Source organism: Penaeus monodon, chromosome 4, assembly GCF_015228065.2.
Source record: "Penaeus monodon isolate SGIC_2016 chromosome 4, NSTDA_Pmon_1, whole genome shotgun sequence".
In the NCBI taxonomy this organism is placed as follows: domain Eukaryota; kingdom Metazoa; phylum Arthropoda; class Malacostraca; order Decapoda; family Penaeidae; genus Penaeus; species Penaeus monodon.
Genome location: NC_051389.1, coordinates 5,350,337 through 5,355,651, shown reverse-complemented (window position 1 = coordinate 5,355,651; position 5,315 = coordinate 5,350,337). Strand labels below are relative to the sequence as shown.

Below are 5,315 nucleotides of genomic sequence, written 5' to 3'. Positions count from 1 at the left end.
CTGGCTCTGGGCAATAAAGAGAACCATTGTGAAGTAAGTATATATATATATATATATATATATATATATAATATATATATATATATATATATTTTTTTTTTTTTTTTTTTTTTTTTTTTTTTTTTTTTTTTTTTTTTTTTTTTTTTTTTTTGTTTTTTTTTTTTTTTTTACTGCTATAATGTGTGTTTACCATATTTTTGTTAGAAGGATGTGCCTTGAATCAGTGCCTGAATAAACTTACCATTACATTTCCTTTTTGGCAGGCACAAGGAAAAAAATTAAACGTCTTTCATATAGCACAGCAATTAATAATGATGATGTGTCTTCGTCACATCCTCTTTCACCAGTCCAGTCCTCTGTCCAAACGGCTGGAGGCACTGGATCCCTTTCCAGTACAAGAGTTGGCACACCTGTCCAAGACAGTGGCACTTCCAGACCCTACTCCATAAATCCCCTGACAGCTGTAATCCAGCCTCAGATGATCCCCATCATATGAAGAAGTAATTTCTTCACCCCTGTATAATCCGAAGTCATCAAATCCCCTCCTTACATTCCTTTGTCAAGTGGCACTCGGCTGTCTTCAAGTTCTATACATTCTCCTTCAAGAAGGCCTTTTTCTTATAATCCTTCATCGACACAATACGCCATAGACCTACAGCACCACCATATCTAATTAGTCCTCACTTAGCACTACGGCCTGGAAGTCTTGAGGCAATACCACACCATGTAAATTCCTCAACACCAGTTCTTAGTTTGTCGTCTCCATTGCATTCATCTGTTCCAGAATTACAGCGGACACGCAATCCAAACTTCCATGAGAGCAGTGTTTCAGGTAGGTTCATTCAGTTCTTCTGTTCATTCCCACTTTTTATTTCTTTTCTCCTTGTGTTTCTTTTTCCCTTCCTCCTTCCACTCTTAATCTTTCTATCTTTCTCTCCCTTTCTCTATACCTATCCTCTACCCCTCCCTCCCTTCCTCCCTCCCTCCCTCCCCTCTCCTTCTACCTCTCACCTTTAGCCTCTCCTCCCTATTCCTCTTCCTCTTTCTCTCCCTCTCCCTGTTCCTGTTCCTGTTCCTGTTCCTCTTCCTCTCCATTTCTCTTTTCCTCTCCTTCTCCTGTAGTTTTTTTTTCTTCTTTTCTCACCCTCCCTTTCACAATCTTTCTCTCTCCACACTATCTCTTTAGATATAACTGTAATTATAAATGCATATTAAATATTGATGGTCAGAGCATGAAAGACAAATGACATTAGTTTGAAGACATCACAATTCTTCTTTTCAGGTTCAGCTGACACTGGTGGTGCATCAAGATTGTAAACATGGTACTGTGGAAAAAATTAGATATAACAACATAAAAGTAGGGAAATACATTTGAACCTTTATGAAATATTGTTGGCTGAATACCATTTGTTGTAGTTGCAGTATAGGGAAGAAACAGCTTGGCAGAACCCATTTACCAAGTGGTATCTGCTGGAAACAGTTAAGTAGTGTGGGCTGGAGGCAGAAACCTAGGATAATGGATGCTGGAGAGGATTATAGTCTTCTGGAGATGAATTTAAAGGCTAATACTCACACTTCCACATCTAAGAGGTGAAATTCCTTTGTCAGAGAAAAAGGATCATCACATGTATAGATGACATTTGTTCCAAACAGTAATCCACTAATCCTTAGACCATTTGTGGTATTGCAAAGTAACAAAATGACAGTTACCAACAGAGCATGATCAAAAGTGTGCCTTATACTGTATGAACAGTGTTTTTTGTAACATGTAAAATAGGTATGAATGAGAATGAATATCTTCAGATTGTAAGTGGGGTGTTTGACCAATTTTGATTTTATCTTTGTCAGAAACACATGTAGCTTTGACAACTAGAAGGGTCTGTCAAATGGAGCTAACTATACTCTTCTCCTACTGAAATGTTGGTATCCATTTATTTTGCTTGTGCAGTGCGAGGCTTTTCTCAGATGCTTGTACACTTCAGTTCTTGGACACACTGTGCCTGGTTGCATGGGCTCAGGGTTAATCTGCAACTTAGTACTGGCTTGGTCAGAAGTAAAACTTATTATAAGATGATGAAAAACTCATTGTGCTGTATTAATTTTCTGCAGGAATAATGATACACTTACTTAAAATTTAAAACATTTTTTTTCAGCGAACATTATCGTGCTTTTTGTATATAAAGATTTTTAGAATAAAAAAAATGTTAATTAAATTTCTATATGCTGCGACACCCCCATCAACAATAGCTACATTGTCTAATGTCACTTGAGCTTTCCAGGGAATTTTGGGCCTCTCATTTTGCTTGGCATTGTGCTCTATACAAATTAACTAAATTTAAAGGGTGGTAAAAAGCATTTTTTGTATTTACAAATTTTACTACACTTTTTAGTACTTTGCTACCTTCCATGCTTGGGTTTACCATAAAATAGGCACCAGTAATCATACTCAACTCCCCACCTCGGGCCAGTGCACTCTTCTACTTTGAGATAGGAAAGCCTAGTAGCCCGGGCCATTCCTGGGCCCACACTTCCAAAAAATTTTCTTTTTTACTGGGAAAAAGGTCACTTACGCTGAACTTGATCCACATTTGATATTAAGAGAATGAAACCAAAATTTTCAACCAAAAATGTATATATAACACTGCAACACTCTCTTATACCTACTGTGATATGCTGATATCAATAGTTAAGGGTTTTAAATCTTGTTAGGACAAAAGCTTGGGACTGGACCTGGTCCAAAATCCAGAGTATGAATGACACTATTCTACACCTCCCCAAGGAGAAGAGACAACCCAAAGGCCCCTAAGAATAACATAAATTTGAACATGAACCCCTTTATCAAAAAAGAAGGACTTTGATGGTCAAGTGAAAAACAATTTTTGTATTGTATGAAAATTGTACAAGTACAATTCAGTTCCTTTTCCAGATTAAGGATTAAAGAAAGCTAATGCAGATTCATGACCTATTTGGAAAGTAGCTATCTTTGAGCAAGCTTCTTACCTCCTTCCCATGCCCTCTAAGGAAGTCGTTTTGCCAAAGGAACAAACATTTGTTGGAAGAACCAAGTGGGAGATGTGGAAGTAGCATCGGCATTTATGTCTACCAAAGCCTCCCCTTCGTGATGGACGTTAATTCTACCAGTTACTTATGGGTACCAGTTGCCTTGCCAAACTGATTACACAAGACTGGAACAAATTGTACATAGTGTTTGTTTGTGTGTGTTGTGGATTTTAGATTCTACTTGTATCAAGTGTCTTGAGATGATGCGAGTAGTTTTCCCCCAAACCCGTTTTTTAGAGGGAGGAGAGAATGGGTTTATTTTCCTTTGTATTAGCTCTGGAGGATTAGACGAACGTGCCTCCTCCACAACAATCGAACAGTGCCTGTGGACTGTGTCGTCATACAAAACATAGGGTTCAGGCATCTGGCAGGCTTGTCTTCCCATAACCGACAGCAAAGTCAGTAAGCGCAGTCCCTTAATTGTGTGGACAGGAGCTTTATGTTTATGGCAAAAAGGAGCAGTCACACTGACAGGTAGTTTTGGTTCGGGTATAGATTTCTCAATTTAATTTTTTGCCCTGTGGGAGACCAACATTTCACATCATGGATACTTGGTTTTCAACACCCAGGGTCATGGTGGCAGAGGTGGATGTATCCCAATAGTTTACAAACATTCTTGTAAAATATCTTTACAATTTATTTATAAACCGATGGCTACAATGAAGGGAATTGTATTGTAGTGCCCCTCCCCCTCCAAGCTCATGCCCATTGTTGCCGTGGGGGGGGTAGGGGGGGGGGAGAAAGAGGCTGGGACCAAATGGGTGGGATCAGCCTGCCCTTGGGCCTCAGCCCTCAAATCCACTCATTTTCTCCTTCCCCTTTTCATTTCCTTTCTCTCCTCTGATCCCTTCAACAATACACTTCCTATGGTGTGAGAGTAAATGTTTGGAAGGATGAAAGACTGACTTCGTGCCAGTCATGAATGGCATGGGGAAGCCATGGGCAGATATTCCCGGTTTTTTTTTTAGCCCTTGCCCCTCAAGGGGAACCTAAAGGGTGGACTATTTCTCTCCCCAAATATCCAGGCTTACCATGGCCAGTAGTGATGACTTTGTACCTTTAAATAGGGGAATTAAGGTTTAACCCCTTTATCAAATAATCCCACTGATTTCAGTTCGGGTTTCCCTGATCCCTGGCTCTCCTTTAAAAATGACTGAACACTTACTACCCTCTCCTCATTACTTACTATCACATCAGCCCAGTTCAAATCATCTATCCAGGTCAATACTCAACCTCCAGGAGACATTACTCCTCTCCCAACATCCACTACTTCATCCTTTCCACCCCCACAATTTTTTTCATCAACTAGCCCCCCCCTATACTAACCTGCACATTTATTGTCCACCACTTCGCATACTACCTCTCACAACACTACCTCCTTCTTAAACACGTCCCCGTCCTACTACCCCCTCCTCTACAAATATTCTCGGTACCCAGTTTTTCGTAATTCCCCTACAGTCCCGTACTCTGACAACACTCGCCTCTTCCAGCAATGACTCCAAAAACAAGCTGGCAAAGTTTCTTTCCGCAGCGCCCCGATCATTCCCGTTTTGCCACAGTTACATCCGAATGCCAAGCTATAGCATTATCAACCCTAACTGATTTCACTGGAAAACCCTCATCCCTCTACCGGAGCTGTCTCCATCTCCCCAACAAACTGCCCGTCTACGATAAGGATTGGTCAGACTGTGAGAAGCCTCATGGACTATGATGCAGTATCAATACAGGCTACACTATCCCCTTAGATGCCGTCATAGTTTTCCATCAATATTCCCAAATTATTTTTCGTAGACATAACCTCCCCTTCAATTTTTACATTGCGGAGAGTCCCATCCTTTCCGACCATCCCACCCCCCCACCGGTTTCAATGTCAGAATTTGGGTTGGGACATCTAGGGCATCCTCCCAAAACACTGCGGTTCCACAGCCCGATGCCCATCTCTGTGCCCAACCTGGTCACAATTGATCAGATTACTCTGAACAGACACGCACGTGTGCCAACTGTGGCAGCTCCCGTGATGTATTTATAGGGGTTGCCCTAATACAAGTTTGAACCTAAAGTAGCAAGTCTCAGATTCAAACTTGGCCTCACTTTCCGCGAAGCCAGACAGAAAGCAGGTCGAACGAGGTTTCCTCTCTCCTCCCTACTCCAGTAATTGATCTGCTCCTCTCCATCAACCTCTCCCTCTACCCCTCGGACATCTGTCCCCTCTCCCCCCCCCCCCTAAGAAAACCTTTGTTTCTCAGACCTCCCCA

The 5,315-nt window shown here is 41.2% G+C and overlaps 1 long non-coding RNA gene across 1 annotated transcript in view; it reads left to right on the top strand.

Annotated features, from left to right (window-relative positions):
• The window catches only part of LOC119569170, a 1,441-nt gene extending 81 nt beyond the window's left edge, over positions 1 to 1,360 (top strand). The window contains exons 1-3 of the long non-coding RNA XR_005228218.1: positions 1 to 33; positions 264 to 832; positions 1,283 to 1,360. The exon at positions 1 to 33 is cut by the window's left edge and continues 81 nt beyond it. This is a non-coding gene — a long non-coding RNA (uncharacterized LOC119569170). The remainder of the gene's footprint in view (positions 34 to 263; positions 833 to 1,282) is intronic.
• The last annotated feature ends 3,955 nt before the right edge of the window (positions 1,361 to 5,315 follow it).